Source organism: Gallus gallus, chromosome 11, assembly GCF_016699485.2.
Source record: "Gallus gallus isolate bGalGal1 chromosome 11, bGalGal1.mat.broiler.GRCg7b, whole genome shotgun sequence".
NCBI classification, from domain to species: Eukaryota; Metazoa; Chordata; class Aves; order Galliformes; family Phasianidae; genus Gallus; species Gallus gallus.
Window position 1 is genome coordinate 17,848,384 of NC_052542.1, and position 21,477 is coordinate 17,869,860.

At 47.3% G+C, this 21,477-nt stretch overlaps 1 protein-coding gene across 4 annotated transcripts in view; it reads left to right on the forward strand.

Annotated features, from left to right (window-relative positions):
• Positions 1-216: 216 nt before the first annotated feature.
• Positions 217-21,477, forward strand: part of ZNF469 (zinc finger protein 469) — a 134,192-nt gene continuing 112,931 nt past the window's right edge. Inside the window, exons 1-2 of one of the 4 annotated variants that reach the window (XM_040707267.2) lie at positions 217-484; positions 570-702. The gene's annotated coding sequence lies outside the window, so the exon portion shown is untranslated. Of the gene's footprint in view, positions 703-6,220; positions 6,598-21,477 lie in introns of those variants that run through there. The other 3 variants (XM_040707269.2, XM_040707266.2, XM_040707268.2) reach the window with 3 other exon arrangements.

Sequence of the window (21,477 nt, forward strand, 5' to 3'; positions counted from 1 at the left end):
TGCCCCTGACAGCTCTGATGGCAGCATATGGGCTGCAAGGCACAGTGTAAACACCCCCTGGTTAGTACACTGTGGTTTGCTGCTTTTTTTTCTTCCCTTCCCCTGAAATGATTTGGCTAATTTTTTGACTGAGAGGAAATATGCAAGGAATTCAGGAGGAGAAATTGCCTGTGGTACCAGGGCTGGCGTTTAAATAGGGCGCAGGCAGATGCAGCAGGGCTTGGAGGCATCGATGTCCCCTGTGGATTGCAGCTCCCCAAGCAGAGCAGGGAGCTCTGAGCACCTCCGAGAGGGGTTTGGGCACTCAGCAGCATCAGCACTGCAGCTGGGGAGATGGCAGCACATGGCTGGAGGTGACACCACCACCACTGTGTGAGGTCCCCTGGGAGAGCTGCTGGAGCTCTTCGTGCTGCAGCAGAGATCTGGTCCGGACCTGAGGCTGTTTTCCAGCTCCTTCCCTGAGCAGAGCAGCTGCTGCCTCTGTGTAAGTGTTTGGAGCTTCTGGGTTGTGGGTTTGAGCAATAGCTGCTTCTGGAATGGGTTTTGCAGAAGTGATTCTCTGGCTGCAGCTGGCTCCACCTATTGTGTCCGAGGAAGCTGTCTCGAAGAGCTGCCGTTGGTTTGCTGATCCTTGGTGGGTTTTCGGAAGATATTTGCCTGTCCTTTCTCTCTGGTGAGGCAGCACCTTGCTGCATCCTGCAGGTGAGCTCTGAGATTTCAGCCAAGAGCATGGCACTTCTCCCTATTGCCTTCTCCAGGTCGGTCTGGGAGACCGCACTGTGCTAGGAGCTGTGTTTGTCCCTCCGATCCAGCAGCTCCAGCCAATCCCCCCTTACTCATGCTTCTCCCCTTGGCAAACAGCAGCCAAACTATTGCACTTGGTTTGCTGAAAACTGGCTTCACCTGAGCATGGTGGGGATGGGTCCATAGTTGGACTGGGTGATCTTAGAGGTCTTTTCCAACCTTTGTCGTGGACTTGTGCTCTAACAGTGGCTCATCTTTCCTTTCTACCACCCATTGGCACATCCCTGTGTCCCAGAGCTTGGGGGATTTGCCCAAAGGTGAGCATTGACCACAGCCATTGTGTTGGGCCATCCTAGCTGGAGTAGGGCCACGGGCAGAGCTGGAAATGGTGCCTCCCAACCAGGGAATCCTGAGCAAACAGTGCAACAAGGAGAGATGGAGGAAACCTAGGCTTGCTTTCTCCATTACTATTTTAACTTCTCATTTACTGTGTGGTCTGCTCATTTTGAAATTACAGTGTTTTCTTTCCCTCTTACCCTGATTTAGGGGAAAGGTTTGAGCTCCTTTAGATTGGCTCGGGCCATCAGTGGGAAAAATGAGGAGGTTTCTTAGGAATACTGTGTTCCCTCCTCGTTTCCTGCCAGTTGGCATCTTTGCAACACTCCACTGCTGCATACTTTGGGGATGCACTGAGATTTCTCCTGTTCTTTGAGGTTTGCTGCTATTTGCTTAGATTTCAGTGAGCTGCTCTGCACGAACACACGCGGATTTAATTGTGAGAAGCTAATGCTGGGATGAACTGTCTCTGGTTCTGTTTTCTTGGTCTCCTCTGTGTTTGCTTGGGAAGCACAGGCTCCGCTTTGGGTTTGCAGCAGTCCTTTCAGATAAGGTTAGACGTGTTTTGTCTCTGAGTTGTAGCAAACAAAACCTTTTGCACTTCTAATTATGCTCTGAAGCTTCCCGAGGCTGGCGGAGCTCCAGAATGGCAGTTTGATCTCGTTCAGCTCTTAATTTCCTGCTCCAGCTGTTGCTTTGTTCTCGGTAGCTGCGCTCCCAGATGTGCTCAGCAGTGCAGGAACACAGAGCTCTGGCTGTGGGGCAGTGTCAGCAGCACCACGTAGGGATGGGGACAGATGCTCAAGTGGCATTTTCCTCCAAAGATATCCCCAAGATGACTGTGGTGCAGATGGCACACATGCCAACATCTCTCCTGTTCTCTGGGGTGGCCCTGCACTCAGTAGCTGAGTGTGGTTGAGATGGGTGCCAGGCTTGGTGCCCTGCCCCAAGGGCCCTGCAGCTCGTCCCTGTAACCCCAATGGCTGCATTGATGTGGGATGGATTTGGAGAGGCCGTCACCTCCAGATACCACTTCCAGAGCCTGGGAGAAAAGCAAATTCTTCCTATGGGGAGTCAGCTTGCTAAGAGGCACAGCCTTGAGCCTAGGGCTCGTGCTGATGCTTGCACTGAAACAGACTTCTTAATTCTAATGCTCCGACACTTGTTTCCTCAAATTAATTTGAGGGTATTTCTGGTAGAGGGGCAGCGCTGGCTCCAGGAAACTGCATGCTGGTAACAGATGCTGCACAGTAAATGTCTTCAAAGCCTTCCGCCTCCTCTTCCATCCTCTCAAACCAGCCAGGCCAGCCCTAATCAGGAAAGGGGGGAGGGAGGGAGGGAGGGAAGCAGTGTCCTTAAGGCAGTTGTTGGATCCAGGGCACGCTTCAGCATAGATCCCACTCTGAAAGAGCAATTCCATGGGATGGTCCATCAGGAAGACTTCGGGATTAATTCGGGTTTTGATTTGGCTTTGAGCTCTTATTCCTGCCTGGAAAATACTGATGTGATGATTTATCACTACATCGTGAGGGCAGCGAGGGGCAGCAAAGTGGTACCTGAATGCAAGAAGCTCACAGTAATGCTTTGCGTCGGAATAGGAAATCAGCTTGTTTCCTTTCCCCAGCCTGTCTGTGATACATGGCTGCTCTGGGTTTTCCCCTCTAAGCGGTGATACACACTCCATGTGTCCAACTGATGGAAAGCAGGAGGTGGGATGACATCACCCCGACCTGCCTTCCCACTGCGGAAATTCAATCGGGCTTAACAGAAGGAAACCTTTCCTTATTTTTTTTTTTCTATTTAATTGACTTTTGATTCCTGCTCACCCGGGGTCCTTATCCTCTTTCAGAATGGGCAAAGCTAGTGAGGGCAGGCTGGGAGGTGATAAACGTGTTACGGCACTGTCACTTCTTCCTCAGCTTTCTTTCCTCTCCATTCTGCATCCTTCCTGAGTCTCATCCTTTCTCCTCTGTGTCTTTGGTTGGAAACACAACCTCCTCCGGATCACATTTATCACCTTTAATGAAACCAAATGCATCCGCCGAGCATAAAAGCAGTCCTCGTAGGTGAATCCTTGGTTCCCATGAGCCAGCCCTGCTTGCTTGTGAATGGAGGATGACTGTAAACAGCTGAAAAACAAAACTCTTCTTGAAAAGTTCCTATATGTCAAGGAGAAAGGGCCCCACCTGGGATTGTTAGGGAGGTTTGGTAGAGTGATGTCAATTAAAAACGTTGCCAAAAAGGGGCAATGTTGGCTATGATATTTTAAGAGCACCAAATTTTGGCTGTACAGCAGGCTACCATTAGTTACACAAAGAAAAGTATAGCTGCTGTGAAGTTTCCCTGATTTCATTAATATTGATGCTTTACAAGAATAAACACAGCTTTTCAATGGGGATCTTCTGCTCACAAGCTTTGGGTTTGCTTATACAAAGGGTGTCCATGAACTCCTCCAATACTGGGTCTGATGTGTGGGTGAGGAAAACTTCTCCCCTTGCCTTTTGCCCTTTGTTTCTTCAGTTTTCCTTTCCTCCTGTCTCTGACCTCGATGCTACCACCTACGTTTTGTTTTCTTGTTTTATTTTAGCATCTCCTATTCTCACATCACCGATGAGCTCATAACTCACATCTGAGCTGAGTGGCTTTGGAAGCAGGCTCGTGTTTTCTCTCATTCAGAAAGCCCCCCCCCAGGATTGGGTTCGATCATGTTTCTTTACATGGAGTGCCTTGACCACTTGCCAGCAGAAGGACCTCACAGTTTGGGTCAGTGATATTTATAGCTAAAAGGTGCATATAAATTTTTTTTGCATGCTTTCCAGAGGTCTCTTTTCTACTCTGAAGTCAACTGCCTGAAGAACAGTGAGGCTATAAACCATCTGTAACCCCATGACAGACCTCCATGGCTTGTAACAGGACCTCTCCATGCAACCATTCACATTTAGCAGACTTGTGGTCACAGTGGTTTTTGCCTGTAGGACACACGAACCGTTGTTGGAAGGTAAAAAGAGTATATTGGTGGTAAATTGGGCCGTGCTCTCCTCCGCCTTGCTTAATTCCTTGCACAGGCAATGCTCTGTCTTTCCTCATGACTTCTTGTAAGGCACCACGTGGTTGAGCCTCCTGCGGTCGGGACCATGGGTGTAATTCCATGGATTCCCATAGAGGGGTAGAAGTTGACAAGCCCAAAAGCAAATGGGTTTTCTAACCTCAAAAAAAAAAGGTTTTTTGAGGTTGTTCAGCCTTCAGTTGAACAGTGGCCATAGAAGACTTTCAGGGTTTGGGTCATTTCTGCTGTCTGCTCATCCTAGCAAGCTGTAAGTATGCATGTGGCTTTGAGTGATAGAAACATGCACTTCGTGTAGGACAAGAAAAGTGAATTCAGGTACGGTTGGGCAGAGCAGACTGTTCAGGAGGAGGTGAATGTTAGGGGCAGGTTGTTCAGTGTGGTAGGGGAAGAACTGGGATGAAAAAAGGATTCTCCCCTTCATGTTCAGGTTTGGTTTAATTATATTGTAAGCGAAACTTGCTCTGCAAATTGCTTCTCTTTGTATCTGTAGAGAAAAACGACAAGCAAAATACAAATGTCTGAGCTTCACTTTGTGAGCAGTATTAGCAATCTTGCATAACAAAAACAGACTGAGTACTAAATTGCACAGTGCACGACTAAGTCAGCCCTATTATGTATATGCATTTGGATTCAATTCACTGCTAATCTTTCAGCAGAAATTTGGTTTATCTTTGTTAAAGTTTTGTTAAACCCCCTTAGTCAAGCTTTCAAGCTTTAACTCACCCAAGGGGCAACCAACTTTTTGACGTGGGGATGTGGTGTGCCTGAATGTCGTGCTGAAACTTCCAGTTCCTGCTCTTAATTGTGGGGAGAGCACAAAGCCTTCCTGGAGTTGATAGGGGAATGGTAGAATCAGGATGATGAACATCCAAATCTTCTGTGCTCTTGTGAAAATGAGCTATTTGTTGGTGTCTTCGGGGCTGACAGCAGGTGTTAATAGCCGAGCAGTGCTGATTAATTGCGTAGCAATGAATTAGGGGGAAAACATGACCCTTCTGCTCTTTGGTGTACAGATTCTCCTTATCTTGGTGCCTGTGCACAGAAGTGTGGAAGGGGAAACTGCATCAGGAGGGAAAATCTTCCTCTGATGAGAGCCAGCAGGTGGGGAGCAGAGCTGCAGGCTCAGTGCTCAGCCCTGGGCACGTCCTTCACCCCTCCCATCCTACCCAGTGCAGGTGGCAGATCTTGGCTTTTGGGGTTCCTGTTGTTACCCTCTAGCAAGTTCCCAGGAACAAATACTGATATGTGCATAACCCAAAGCATGACAAAAGGAGGGGAAAAAAAAGCACTTTTCTTACTCAGCTTTAATTGCTTTTCACCAGAACATCCTCTTCAGCAGCTGAGCCCTCTCCCGAGAGCACTCTGCACACCCCCTCTCCTTCCTGCAAGGAGAACACTGTCTCTGCAGATGGCAATTGTTTGCTTTGCGGTTACTGATGTATGGAGCAATTTAGAGAGGGGAGAAAAAAAAATCTCCAACCTTTCCTTTCATAGGTTCAGTGGGAGCAATCGCTGAGCCCATTCATCTTGTGTGTTCACCAAAGCTGCTGCAACCCATGCAGGGCTGCAGTGAGATGAGGGCTGTTGTCAGGTGGGAGCAGAGGATTGGGTGGAGGTTGGGGTTGTTCCTTGATGGGTAATGCTTTTGGTTGGGTTTGGGGGATGGGGAAGGGCAGGATAATGCCGGTGGTGGTGTGCTCTAAAGGTGTCCAAGCTCCCCAGCCAAGATATGTGTTTTGTGACAAATGATGAACAGTGTGAAGCGTTGTATCAGTGCTCCTTGTGGTTGTGTTGATCATGGTTGGCACAGTCTGACACCAGCGTTGAGCATCTTGTATGCTCTGAGCTCAACATAGCAAGCTGTGTCCTGTCCTCTGCTCATATTGCCTGGCACAGCCTTCCAGCACTGTAGGAGGATGTGGGCTGCACCTGTCATGCCACGCTTTTCCTTTGCAGCCTTTGGGAATGTTCCAGGCTGCCTCTGTAAGCTGGGAAAGCGCTTAACAGTCAGGGAGTGTCTAGGGGATGACACATGTAATGATGATGCTATGGGTTTTATAGATGCTCAAGTTCAGGATGGTCTCTGCTATGTGTCAGAGTGGGTTTGCTTGGGGTGAAAGTGGGGCAGTGGGAGGGGTGTCGGTGCCACTGGGGACCCTCCAGTGATGATGCATCTTCCTGCTGCCACGGCTGGAGGTCCCATCCTGCCGGTGGCTGAGTGGGCAGCAGGAGTGGTCCCAAGGGCTGCTGCTGGCTCTGGATCCACAGCGCTTACGTCAGCCGAGCTGTGCGTGGTCTTCATCCAGCAAACACGTGGGGAGCAGGAGCAGGGATGCTGCAACGCAGAATGAGGGCTGGGTGCAGCTGAAAGCAAAGCTGAGCAAGGAGAAGCAGGAGAATCCCACGGCAAATGCCCAAAGCATGGAACTACAAGGGTGCTGATCTCCAAGGTGAGGGTCTTCCATGGCTTTGCTGCGGACCACCAAGCTCTGCCACCCACGTAGCAATGGGAGGCTTGGGCTTGTGAGCACAGTGAGGTCAGAGTGAGCCCCACACACCTCAGGGTCTGTCCATGCTCCCCATCCCACCTCCTGCTCCCAAAGGGATGGGAGGGAGAGCTCGGGCTGGACCTGGCCTTATTCCTATCAGCCCACAGCATCTGCAGCTCATTCCTGCAGGGAGCAGACGGTGAGGGGGAGTTGGGATGGTTCTGGCAGTTTTCTGGCTGGGTTTTGTGTGTGTTTTGGGGTTTTGTTTGTTTGTTTGGTCTTAATGGGTTTTCTGTGCTTGCAGCTGGAGCGCTGCCGGGTGGTTGTGGGGGTGTTGGTGTTTGGGGGAGCTGTGCAATCAAAGCGTCTTTGTGCTCCTCACCCTTTGCCATGAAATGCAAACGTGTGCATGCTCTGCAAATCTAGCTGAAGTTCTACAAAGAGGGGGAAACAAATTAAGCTTCGCTTTGCTGGGTGTTTTTTTTTTTTCTTTAGAAATATGCATTTATTTGTTGCTGTACCAAAGCATACTCTGATTTTATAACTATTTGTAACTATTGCTCAGTCTGGAAAACAAAAAGGCCAGCTTCTGGAAGTGCTTTAAAACAGATCAAGGCATGAAATTATGCATGGCTCTTCCTCTCAGAATTCATTACAATGCTCTTCTCCCTAATCCTCCTCCTTTGTCCGAGGCTGTAAAACAAGAATCTTCCCTTTGGTTGCATCTCACAAACAGAGCAGTAATTGCCAACCTGGGTTTTGAAGATGGAATCTTTGGGGTTCTGGATGTGCATTCATTTATTTTCATGCACTGGTTTATGTAGCATGAAGCTCTTAATTGTTTGTGCAAGCCTTTTGCGTATAAATGCATGCAATGAACCTGCAAATGCTTGTGCATCATGCCCATGAGCAGAATAGGCTGGAATACAGAGTTCGAGGACACTCCTGCTTTTGAAGTTGGGATGCTTTATGGCCACAGCTTTCAATGTGAAACACAGATTTGGGCACTCAGGGTGCAGTCACTGCTGCTCAGTGCCCATTTTCTTCCAGGGCCGTTCCTATCCATTGTGCTTTAGTGGGTTGGTGGAAAAGGGAATCTCCTCTATGCAACTGAAAGGTATTTTTGGCTTTGGTATAGATGAGGTGACTCTGAATCCTTGATTTCTTTACTCTCTTTGCATTCCCTGTTGTCTGACTTTGCCCAGATGCACTCCCAAAGTCCACAAGTAAACACATTTTTCATCATCAATATTGCCATAATGGTTGGACTGGGTGATCTTAGCGGTCATTTCCAACCTTAATGGTTCTGTGATAATGGACCTGTAGGACAAGCAATGAAGTCTGTCTACCAAGACATTATTTCAGCTCTCCTGGCTTTAAACATAATAGTAGGTCAAACTGAATCGAACTTGTACGCCTGCTGGAATACTCTGACCTAGTTCAGCTTACTTTGTAGCCCATGTGATTGCAGCCCAGCACGGCTGTTTAAGTGGGCAGGAACTAGAGCTCCAGCGATCAGCTTGCGGGACTTCTCTTTGCCTTTCTGCAAGCCACTTGGGCTCTGACACTGCCTGCAAACTGCAGATACTCTGCTCTTTATTATAGGTCCACCCATCATCCCACCCTCACCATGCCTACTACGTGCAAGGTGCGGAGAAGCTCAAGGATGCCACAAAGACGTGACTTGGCTTAATTGCTTAGAGATAAATGCCGTGCGTGTCGCTAACCAATGCTGGGTCTGAAGGGCAGGGATGCTGGGTGAGGAGGTCTGAAGCAAGCTGCTGTTTTCCCACGGAGATTTCTTGTCTCGTTGCTGCTGGTAGCTCAGAAGTTTGCCGCGTTAGCAGCGAGATAAAATCTGGATGGGTTGGAGGAAGTCTCGGGGATTCTCTCTCTTTGGGAAAGAATCTGGCTCAGATTAAGTTCCTATTTACATTTCTAATGCAAAGGTACTCGCGGTCCAACTAAAACTGTGAAAACTTCTCACATTCCTGCCGTCCCAGGGAAAGCAATCTGTATGAAACAGCGCTGCTTTTAATGGTGTTTTTTTGAGAGCAGCGCTTCTTCCACCGTAAAAACCGTCCGGCCCTGTTCTCAGGTTGTGCCAGGAGGTGGTTGAATGGGAACTACTGGTGGTGATTGAAGGAGAGGAAATGAAAGTGCCTATGTGGAGATGGTCGTAGCCTGAGGGATGAGCATATCTGAGGGAGGACCCCTGCCAGAACCCATGGCTGGAAGTGGAGATTACCTTCTTATTACTTTGATCATTAATAAGCTCACCTCACCGCTCTCCCGTTGAACGCATTGCGCAGAGCATCCCTCCCTGCACACATGCTTTCTCTGAGATCCATTTCGTTATAGGTTATATCCATCTGTTACAGCAGACAGCTTTGTTTTTGCTGAATCTTGCCTCAATGGATGCAACAAATAATTTGCACGTGCAGGACGGCCCAAGGGTCCTGCTAAAGCCCTTTACCAGCATCTGGGTCTTATTTTGCCTCTATGCTAATAGGACTTGCCTGTTTTGAATAGTTTCTGTGCTCCCTGGATAGATCTCCCCTCAAAGGATGGGGACTATGTGCTTTCACTTGAGTATTTCTGACTTAAAATGAGGCTGAGTTGGGCTTTGGGGCAAAGGAGCCACTATTCCTGCTGCTCCAAAGAAGTTTCTCAGAAATCTGAAAGGGATTTTTTTTTCTCAGCAAATGTTTGTTTCTTCAAGGGTGAAATTAGGTGACCTATATTCCATCTGAGGGATGCATGATAGATAGGGATTCTGCAGAGGAAAGAATTTCACCACTGATGAATAATAATCAAATCAAAGAGGGAAACCACATATAACTCTTGATCCCTTTTGGACTCTGACTGTTCCCAGAAGCGAGCGTGACTAATAGGTTTGCTCCGGGGCAAGCTGAATATTTTGCTGAAATAAAAATAAAATCCAGAAGCCCAGACTGATCTGTGTGATGTGAGTCATCCTCGGGCTTCTGTAACTCCGTCCTGCTCCGTGGGATCAGACAGCAAATCCCCGCTGAGCTGTGCTGCAAGGGGCACATGGGGCATGGAAACCCTGTTGTGAAATAACTTCGGGGTGACATAACCTTTGCTTGAATGTGCTGTTAGTCACTGGTTGGAGTGCTGGGATGTGTTAGCAAGACGGTAGTACAGAGGTCTGATCTCTTTCTGTAATTTGAAGTGCTCTTGTAAATGGGATTGCTGCATTGCTTGGCCATAGGCAACACGCGCTGCCTCCAACCCTTCCAGGAGATGTGATGGTAGTTGGAGCGAGCTGGGAGAGCAAAAATGTGACGGTTTTGCAGGGAATTGTTGTAATGAGTCAGCAAAGATGGAACTCTGCTGGGCAGAAATGGGAAAACCAAGCAACGGGATGGGGCAGCAATGCATGTGCTTTCCTATGTGATTGTAGAGTCATTAAAGCTGGACCTCTATGATCCCCAACACATCCCACCATACTGTCCCTCAGTGCCACATCTCCACAGTTCTGGAACACCCTCAGGGACAGTGACCCCTCCCCATCTCCCTGGGCAGGGCTGTGGTGAGGCATCACTGCTCTTTAGGAGAAGAAATTTCTCTTAATATCCAATCTGACCCTCCCCTGGCACAATGTGAGGCCATCACCTCTCATCCTATCACTGTTACTTGGGACAAGAGGCCAACCCTCACCTCACCACAACCTCCTTTCAGGAGTTGTAGACAGCCATGAGGTCTCCCCTGTGCCTCCTCTTGTCCAGACTGAACCATCCCCATTCCCTCAGCCGCTCCCCGTAAGACTTGTGCTGCAGATCCTTCACAGCTTCTTTGTCCTTCTTGGCCATGCTCCAGAGAGCTCTGATGACTCTCATCAGTGCCCAGGCTGTACACAGAATTTTCCTAACAGAAGGAAAAACTAGATGATCGTTGTGGTCCTTTTCTACCCAGTTTCCCACTTTTGGGGGTACTTATGCATCGTCTTCTGCAATGGACTGCGTTGTGTTTGGGTCGATGAGTTTGGCTCCAAAAGAAATGAGCTGGAATTGAGTCGATGCAAACCAAAACTGGATGAAGGTGACAATGTGCAAATGTCAAAGGCAGGAGAGCAAGCTGAGCTCTGCACGGAGTGGACTGAATTCCTGCTGTGAGGGAAGGGACAGACAGCCCCTACTCACCTCCATAGGGTAACTCAGGATAGCGACCTCAAGGGGATGGGCTTGGATTGATGCAATTAAAAGATACTTAGTGAATAGGTTGATCCATCTTACTCTTAAACAAACACAGAGTACAAACTTTTCAATAACTCTCTGTTGATGAAATGCATCTCAGGGCAGATAAATTGAAGTAAAAGAAAATGTATTGCAGTATTGTGTGGCTGTATAATACTGAACGCGTCCACTCCTTCTTGCCAAAAACCCTGATAAGACCTCAATATGTTTTTTCTTCTAATTAAAACTATGATTTTTCTGTACAAGCGCAGTATTTGTGCCATATTTCTCTTTTATGAGTTATTATGTAAGTTTAAAATTTGTTCCTGGTTCAGACACTGAATTCCCAGTGGGAAGCAAGCAGGTCTTGTAAAGAGCATTCTGCAGTCAGTCTCTGAAATACTTCTTTCAGATATTAAGAGGCCCAGTGCCTGATCATAAATATTTCTGGGTTTTTAAGATGCTGTGAGGATGCTGGATTCCTCTGTTGGTTTTGCTGCTTGTATTAATAGTTTCAAGAAGAACATAAATTTGATCTCTGCTGCACGTACATAAATGGAAGAGCTCAATATCTTCAAGAACCTTTTTTTCTTTCTTTTTTTTTTTTTTTGTGGGGTTTTTTGCACTAAAAGCTGTAGGATTATTTATGGGAGCTTCATGACTTGACATTGGGTTGGAACCATCTCACCACCGTGCCCATAACCATGTCCCCAAGTGCCACATCTCCATGGCCTTGGGACACCTCCAGGGGCATTGACTCCATCACTCCCTGGGCAGCCTGTGCCAATGCCTGACCACTCTGATACGCACCTTGTGCAACATCTCCAGCTTCAGGAGCTTTCATGGATCCTTCTATACTCCAGTGGTTGCATAAGCGTTGTGTAGGTGTAGCTCTGATGGATAGCAGTGGGCTCAAGTTTAGTGATGCTTCCATGAGTCTTGGCTGGATCACTGAAGGTGAAGGGTGTGTTATAAACCTGAGTCTGTGCTGCTGCAAACATGCTTTGCTTTCTCTTTGTTTTGCTTTTCAGGGTTGTGTCACTGAGCAAACCAGGCAGAGCTCCGCTTCTGTGCTCTGCTATGTCTGGTCCAAACCTAAGATAAATCATATATATATATATATGTGTGTGAGTGTTTATATAATGATTAAACTGAAGAAGGTCCAGAAAAATGGTGGTTGATAACGCACTGCCAACGTATGATGCCTTTATGATAATACAGACCTTGGGCAGACATGTGGATGCTGTTGGAGGAGAATTATATGTGCTCGTTACTCAGTTACATGTTTGCAGGTGTAACCTGGCTGCTGCTTTTCAACTCCTGTTCTGCAAGCTGAAACATTTGGCAGTATTAATGGGAAAAATCCTTTTGTTGCAAGCTTAACGGCTGCAAAACTGCTAAGCTTGCTTATTGGGAAGCCTTAAAAAGCACTGACAGACAAATCTTCGTAGACTGCTTGCCTTGGATGGGCATCTGCTACTTTGATTATAGAGGGCTTACTCAGGTGTCAACCTATTGTGCTGTCAGTTTTGGATGGGATTTATGGATCAGCCAAAGTTGTTGACTCCAAATCCAAAACCGAATGTGCCCTCATGACAAAAAGTTGTCAGGCTTCCAGATCTTAGTTTGCTCTGCGGTCCGTATCAAGCACCTCTGAAGTATGGGCCTGTGTGTTTTCCTTTTTGCTGGTTGCTGAGTATGGATTGTTTGCTCTGTAAAGATATCTTTGCTCACAAATTGGGCTTGATGTGGGCATGCATTGTTTGCAAATTGATGGAGATTAACCCTGGACGGCTATATGGAACTGACTCTGGTCTCCTGGTCCTCATCCAGATCCTTTGCTACGTGGCTAATTTCCTTCTCAAGTTCAATCTCTAACGCTTTGGCTTGGATATGCTGATGTCTGCAGCAGACGGACCTAGATGTTAAAGTACTTCCAGTTTTGGAGGTGTTGGTAGGTGGAGTTTCCTCCCGTAAGAGGAGAGATGGACAAATGTGGAACTTCAGTTATTTGGTTTGGATTTCACATCCACTTGGAGGATATTTGGATCCGATTCTCTGCTTTAGACCCATCTCCTTTGGAAATGTTAATGAAGCTGGTGATAGCCCAGATGCATGCAGTGCTTGGGAGAACGGCCAGGCAAACCTCGGGGGCAGCTGCAAGGCAAGCTTTGGGAATCTGTCTGCAAACCTCCTTAGAAAGACCAGAGCATCTCTAATTTCAACAAGCCTGTTGTCAGAGTGTCAGGCAATGGGTTTCCAATGAGATCGGTGAACGTTGAAGTCAGAGTCAGAAACTGAGACAGCTTGGCTGCTGCTTCGTGCTGCTTTATGTAAAGCAGACTGACATAGGATGCCTTGACAGTAGGCTTTCTCCATCTCACACTGCCTGAAAAGCCACATTAACACACTCAGAAGGAACAGCTTCTGAAAAGCCTGATGTTCTGTGGCTGTATTTATGCTGCAGAGAGCTGGGTCTGTGCCAGAAGCTTGTGCAAACAACACAATCTCAATTCTAACAGACAGGAAGATGACAAAGATTTAAGTGTTTGTTCTCTTTCTTCTTTTTCTTTCTTTTTTTTTTTCCCCAGTGGCAAAGTTCCCAACAACAGCACTCCTCGTGGTGCTTTGCTCTGAGAACAGGAGCATTGCCAGACTTGCCACTTCAGGTCACATCCGCAGCCTGATGGAGTTTTTAATTGGATTTGAAGCTCTGTCGACTAGGGAAGAGATATTTTTTTTTTTGCTGCTTAGCATTGATGGCTTGGGCACAGTTTATTTCATTGGGTGCATGTCTGGCCCTGGTTAGGACTGGTTCCCAGGAACGTCTTTAGGAATTATTTGAAGTCAATTTGAAAAGCCACAGATAGGGTGTGGATTCTGGCTATCACTGCTCTGGTCATTCTTGGACACTGAAACCTCTCTCTAATTTATCAGTTGGGTTTTCCATGATGTTATCAATCATATATTAATAAATATGCATAAAATTAAGAGATGTAGTGGAAGGGAGCATGGGGCATGCCTGCATTGCGTGGGCATCAAGCTCTCAGTACTTGGTTGCATGGTGTCTGTTGTGCTGGATGCAGATGCTAGGCTGGATGCTAAAAGCCCATCGGGTGGCTTGGTTCCAGAAGTAGCTCAGATCTCTCCTCCCGTCAGGACACTGCTGAGTATGGACATACTCCACTGCTCTTTAAAGTACTGTAGAAGCAAGAGGCATCAGGAGGTCTGGAAAGCAATTTGGAGCTTGGGTGCACAGTGGGGCTTCATGGTGGGAAGGAAGGGCAGGAGGGACTCTTCCATCCTACACTGGCAGAAACATTCTGCCACCGGGTTGATGGTTGGATGATCTTAATGGTCCTTTCCAACTTGAATGATTCCATGATTATTTCTTTAAGCAAAGTTTAGAGGCTCCTTCTCAAGCCCGTTTCTCACCAACTGAGAAAATTTCTCATTTTTGTGTTGGGTGGAAAGGTATTAAAAACATGCAAATCATACACTGAGTTTCGTGGTTGGGGTCTTTTCCAACCTGAGCGATTCTATGAGTGTTAAACTACCTAATCCTGCAGCCATCCACACCACATGGGAATGTCCTGACTTCAACAGTGAGGTCTGTAAAGGCTTACAGCTTCTTCACCACACCTGAGGAAGGCAGTGCTGTTTTGTAGAGTTTCCCCTTGGGAAGAAGCCCAGGAGAGGGGCTGGTGAGTTATATGCACTTCAGTGAGAGCAGCTGGGGAAGCTCTGAAAGGCTGTCTGTCCTTATCGTTTTAATACGGAAAGAAAAACAAAACGAAATAGATGAGAACATTCAAGATTTTTTCAAGTAACTTAATCTTCCCGTGGAATCTGATGGTGAAACGTGGCTCAAGATGCCAAAACAACAGTACTTTCTGACTGCATGGTTTTGACAAGTTGCGAATAAATAGGACTCAGCTGGCAGAGATTCTGTCCTTGGATGTACAAACGTCCACAGGAGAGCTCAGAACCCTCAGACATCTCCCTTACCTAGGCATTTTTCCTTCCAGCTTGTCTCCTGTTCTGTCAATCTTGTGTGTTTTGTGGCTGGAGGACCTGGCTGTGACTTCGGTTCCCTTGCAGCCACTTCTGCCTTTGTGGGGCTGCTGAGCACTGAGCAAGTTGTGTATCCGCACTGTGCCTCGGTTTCTCCATTGGGTGGTCAAAGGTAATGTTTTGAGATCCTGTTTCTTAAAAAGGAGGTGAGACTGTAATGTTGTCCAACAGGCTCTCCTTCTGCACATGTTCTCTTTTGATGGGAGTTACTAACCCATACTTAGGAGTATGGTTTAGTGGGCAATACTGGTGGTAGGTGGACAGTTGGATTAGGTGATCTTAGAGGTCTTTTCCAAGCCTAATGATTCTATGTTTAGTGTGAAGCTGATCTACTCTAGAGCTGCCTTCAGGGTCAGGCACAACCGCCCGCTTCAGTTTGCTTTCCAGCTCTGCCTTAACTTAATGAGAGCGCCTCCACCCCTCTCTGTCTCGCCAGCAGCTGTACCTAAGCATACTTTTAATATTTAAGGCCCCCATGGTAGAGATTTTTGCGGTTCAGGTAGTGTTTTACACGCCGTAAAACATTGCATGCATTTATTTTATGACGTGGAAATAGTAATAAACAGCACTGCTTCACCTGTCCCTGCCGTGTGACTGCCCATGGACGGAAATGTGGGTTGCCTGACAGAATGCAGCGACACCTTACAAATGCTGCTGGAAAAGCAAATTTTGGTGTCATTTGCATGCAATTTCCAATTGGTGTTGAAATCTGAAAGTGCTGAGGTTTGAGTTTGCACACCACCATAGCTAAGTGCAGACGTCTTATTCAGTGAGCAAACGCGTTTTTGCTTGTGGTTATTTTGGGGGAGATAAATCTTGTGTGTAAAACATGGCGTTCATTGAAATGGTTTGGGAACATGTGCAAAACACCATGAGGGCTTTGCGCTAATAACTTCATTATGAATTTAGACGTCTAGAACTAGATTCCTGAAGTGCTTCACTCCAAAAAACGCAGGTAGGCCCCTCACAGGATGCCGGAAAGCACATGCATGCCTAAGAATAGGAATCTAAGTGTGTTTCCAGATCTGCATAGCACCTGGTGTGAAGCCCAGTTGCATCAGTGGACGCGTTCCAGTAACTCGCTGTGCCTTGGGCCAGCACCAGCCCTGGTCTTGCAGAAATTGAATTAGCTTTCATTGCTTGCAGCCTTGGATCTGAGTGTCACATCCCCAAAAAGTGCAGGTCGGATGGGTTATCCTGCCTTATCTCGCTCCCTTTGCCCCACTGGAACGTCCCAGCATGGTGACTTCTGTGGGATCTTGTCCATAAACTTCCTTGACACGTTGCAAGTTGATTTTATTTCTCGTACTGCATTGCTCTGGCCAAGCGCTGGACTCTTGGAGCACTTCTGGAGTGATTTACATGATGTAAGGGACAGGCCAATTACCTTTATGAGTGTTTTATGCAGAAGTGACACCGTTTTAACAGTCTGCAATTTATTTTATGCACCTATCATGCCTGAAATAGGCTTTCTGGGCACGCACATAAAATGTGGACGTTTTATAGCAGCGTGTGGTTGTCCTCGTTCCTGTGCAAAGACATGCATTGGGCATTTTCCTTCTCAGTATGGAAGAAATTCACATTGATTGCCAAGGTGCTGCTACAGTCCCGAGGCAAGTGAGAAGCTGGAGGGCAAAGCAAAGTCTGCAGAGTTTGGAATTAGCATCAAGCAATTAAAGGGGAAGGCGAGAGGGGAAAAAGAGAGCAACTCCAACGTGAAACATGTGGTTGCTCTTTTGCCTCGTATGTATTGTCAGCCTAGAGATTTATGCTGGAGACAATTCATTCCAGATCATGAGAGCAGATTAATGCATGGTTCTTTGGACCTAATCGAGAAGATATTAGTCTCTAATATGTTTCCCTAAAGGTGTGGCAGGCCTCTGTTTTGCTGATCAACTGCTTTCCTTAAGTGAAGTGCTCTTTCTGATCCTGATTTGTGGCACCAGCAGTGCACATGGCGGGTTCAGAGGCAGATAAAACTTTCTTTTGCTCCATCTTATTCAACTGAGAGTCTTTTTTTAACCTAAAGTATGTTCTTTGCTCGGTCAGGAAGGCCAACCAACTTTTCTTTTTACGATCCTTTATTTGCCAAAGGTATTTTATATATATATATATATAAATAATATATGTGTATATTCCTCCAAGCAAGTTGCCAAATAAAACCATCCTTACTGTGCGTCTGCTCCTAGATAGCTCTGCCAAAGAGCAGGACTGGAAGCTCTCTTCTGGTCCAGGTTTCCTCCTAACGATGCTTCAGGCTGTCATCAAAGCACGAGAGTGGGAGACAAAGCAAAGTCTACCAAGAGAGCCACAAAGATGAGACTTTCTCTTTTCGCCCCTCCACTTGTATGGATGTCCAACCAGCCCATTTGTTTGGGCTTGGTTGGCATGCATTGAGTGAAGAGGGTTGTGTTGGGCCACATATTAAAAATGTAGTACAGTTAATGTATGTAAGTAAAAAAAGTTTATTATTTTTTTATTATTATTATTAAAACATAAAAAAAGAAGGCAACAAAAGCATAAAACCAGCGGGTTGGACACATATGTTTGGCAGAGAGCTGGAGATGGGTGTTTGCCGATGCGTGCACGCCACATTTGGTCTTGCCACTCTACTTCAGTCTTGAGTCTTCCCATCTGTGCTAAATCCTCCAAAATATCTGAGTGATGCCTTAAAACCGCCCTCCTGGTCAGCTCTGTCCCGAAGCTCTGCAAGTGTCCCGTGGCTGAGTCACTGCCCCTCTGAGTCAGATCTCCCAGCGGCCCTGCACGCATGACCTCATTGCTCCGGTTTGGGCGAACTGATAGCTGAAGCTTCCCAAGAAGAAAGATTAATGACAGTGGAAGTCAGAAGAGTGGGAGTTGCATGTTTATGGTGAGTCAAGTGGAGCGGAGAGCTGGACAAGAGGTGCACGTATTGGGATTATGCGCTCGCTTATGTCATCGTGTTGACAATGTGCATTGGAAAGAAAAGCACTAATGTGCAACTGAGATGCTCTGGGTTCCTGGAAACTCCAAGGTAGATTTATTAGCCCCTGTTCGGTGATGCTGTATGGGACTTTGTATCTGCCCTTCTACCCGCTGTCTGAAATTTCAGATCTATGCTCTAACTGCTGGCTGGTCTGACAAGCGCGTGCCTTTTCCGTGCAGCCTTCAATATATGTAAGTGTCCCTATGGAAGGAAGTCTAAGAACTCACAGTAACATAATCCGCTCATCAGCAGCCTTCTGAACTCCCTGAGCTTTTCGCTGCTCCTTCCAACTTCCTTAACTGGACGGAGCTTCCCTTTGCCTGCAGACAATTAGCGACGGTGCTGGAAGGTCGAACATTGATGGGATGGCGGGGCTGGCTGCTGCTAAGGCTGCGGTGCTGCTGTGCCTCCTGCTCACCATTCCTCCTGGAAAAACACCTCCAGGCAAGCACAGCGGCGTGCCCCAGACTGATGAGGTTTACAGCTGGAATTTCCAAACCAGACTGTAAGATCGCCCAACTCTGCACCTGTCATCCATCCTGGAGAAAGGTTCTGTATCAGCTGGAGTATTTGAGGGTGAGCTAAGAGTAAAACACAAGTGATGGGGCAAAGAACAAAGCCTGCGTGGTTCCACATTGCAAAATAGTTCAAAGTTTGTAACCCAAACTGGAGAGTAGAGAAGGGGACTGAACTAGGTGTGAAATAACTAGGTTTTATAACATCACCTGCCTCAGAGAGAGGGGTGGGAGGGAACCAGGTATTGCTGTGCACAAACCTTCCAGCTCTGTGTCCAAGACCTTGCGTTGGCCCCAAAACCAAAAAAAGCAATAACACAGAAAAGTCATTAAAGGTTTAGGAAATGTTCTGCATAAGGCTTTCTGCTTTGTGTCAGAGGGATAGATCTGGACTCGGGGGTCTGGTTTTATATCTGATACAATCAGAAACATCCCCAGTTGTTAGAGAAGAACGGCTGTTTAATCAAAGGATGCTTTTCAGCAGGAACCAAATAAAACACAACAGCCAAAAGCAAAGGGCTGTAGCATGGAGATAAATGCAGAGGAAGATGCGGGTGCTCTGCATCTTCATGCACAGCATCAACAAAGCACAGAGCGAAGCCAGATGTTGGCCACGCTGGGCTGGCCCAGCTCCAGCTGTGCACTCACTTTCTGTCTACCTGAGACTGTGCTGGAGCAGCTGTGACCAGCTCTATTCCTTGCCGTCATGTCCTGCAGTTGGCATGGTGCTTTGCAATGGGATTTAGGGTTTGCAGCCCTTTGTGAGACCTCGTGTCTGGGAAGGCTTTGGGTTTTGTTGTTAGATGCGTGCAGAAGTGTTTTGAATTCTCCTGTTCACACCTCTGAGGTTTCTTTGAGCAGTCTCATTGTTATCCTTGCCAACAGGTGTCACCTTAAACAAATCAGACTTTAATAGAAAAGTCATAAAGGCGTAATCTGTTTGGTGAGGAGGTGCAGGCTGGCAGTTGTCCCTGCTCACTTGGTGGCTCAGAGGCAGCAGTGTAGCTGCTTCCCCACCTCCTGAACCTGTGTGCTGATGGATTTAAAAACCAGAAAACTCTCCCTGCAGTAAGGAGGAATGCGCTGGCTGTCCTCAGGAATTTTTGTGTGTGTTAATTCCCACCAGAATCGTTTCTGTGCAGCTGTAGAAGGGCCCCTGGTTGTGACTGAGATGCAGGAGCAAGCCCTCCTTTGCTCTTGGCCAAAGGTGAAGACCCACAAGGCCATTAGAGTGTCCAAGACTCTCATACTAGGATGGGTTTTTGCCGTGTTTTATGGCTGTGCTCACCCATTTTTTTATGTTTCCATACATACAGCCTGCAGCCATTCCCAGCCTGATGCTTTAACTGGGAGTTTACAGCCATACTGGGGCCTTTCCCTGCAGCTATATGCTCTGTTTGTCCATCAGCATCGTTCTCAAAGGGTATGAATCTGAAGCAAACGTTCTGGAGATACAGTGTTAGGAGGAGGAGGTGATCTTTCAATGAGAAATAGACCTTTGAGTTGGCAGATACTGGAGTTCTCCCAAGTGAGGCAGTTTTGGGACCTGGATGGCCCCATTGGTAGTGCCTGGCTGCAGCTGGGAGGTGCACAGCATTGTGGTCGGGGCGTCAGGTTTGCAGTAGGGTTGTGGGGTGGGCTCAGTTTGTCTGCTCGATCTCCCTCAAATAACTCTCTGATATTTCCTAAAGTGAATTATAGGTTTGAGCCTTGTTATATTGCGGATTTACAAAAGCACTCGTGGTGTTGGAAACTGCAGATGTGCACCTAGCACTGTTAAAAAAAATAGTCCTGTGTTGGGCTAAACATCTGAATCCCTGAAAACTCCACTGGGAGGTGATGAAAGCAAGCTTCTATCTGAGCTCTACGTTGCATTTCCTTCCTGCTCGTTCTCAGTCCCTGAATGTGACACTTCTGCAACACCCTCTACATGAAACTGTAAAGCGGGGACTCCCAGGGACCTGAGGTGCTCTGGGTAAAGCAAGGAGGAGCTGCAAGCTGCAGGAGGGGCACAGCAGGGACCGAGGCAGTGGGTGGCAGCCCGCAGCCCTGCCAGCGCCCCGCAGCACAGCTCACACCACTGCACAGATGCAGCATTAATGGCTGCCAGCGCGAGCGGGATGAAAAAGCCCATTTGGATGCGAGAGCAGAGGAGTCATGCACATCTTCCCAAAACAAAAATAGTAGCTCGAAACGCACTTAGAGTCCTTCTGGCAATAACAGCCAATGGATGGGAAGCGTGTTAGTATATTTTCCTGGTTTGGAGCAAACAGATGTTATTGTGTCCACAGAAATCGTGGCAATAAGCAGAAAGCAGAGCCTCCCTGCTGCACTGGCATGAATTTTAATCCCCCTCTAGTGTAAATCAGGACAGACTCCATGGAGGGCAATGCTGTTACACCGTTGTAAGCCAGAATTGGCCTTGCTTTAGCAAGTCCCAAGGGTGGTATTCTGATATCTAGAAAATTAATGCTCGAGATGGATCTGACCCAAAACCCCGGATTTGAACTCTTTGCAAGTTCAGATCCGGATGCAAACTTCACAGCTGCACCCTATTGTCTCTGAGCCCAATAAAACCCTCTCTCTGAACCACCCACAAGCCTAATGAAAATGTAGATTGAGATCAGATCGTTATGGCTCTGAGCCAGCTCTGCGAAGCACGCACAGTGGATGGCCCAACTCTTCTCGTGCTGGTGGTGATGTAAACCATGAGCAGCTCCAAGGCCATCAGCTGGATTTCCCCAGCATGCAGCCAGTTGTAAATACGAACAGAATAAGGCCCTAAATGTTTTGGGTTTTTTTACATTTCTGTTTTGAGGAGCAAGTGAACTCCCATCTCGCGCTGACCTCGTCGGAGAGGTCATCTCCTTCCAGGAGGAGATTTGCCAGGAGCTGGGGCTGGATTAATCCTGATTACCACGACACATTGTTGGGGAATGTGGTATCAAATGATGGCTATTTTTGTTCCAAGCTCAGCCCTCTTCTCAGTTTGCTGGGAAAGCTGATGCTGGGTAGAAAAGTCTTGGGAAGTAGAAAGCAGCGTGGGGAAGGAGAGAGAGCTCAGAGAACCATAGGATGGCTGAGG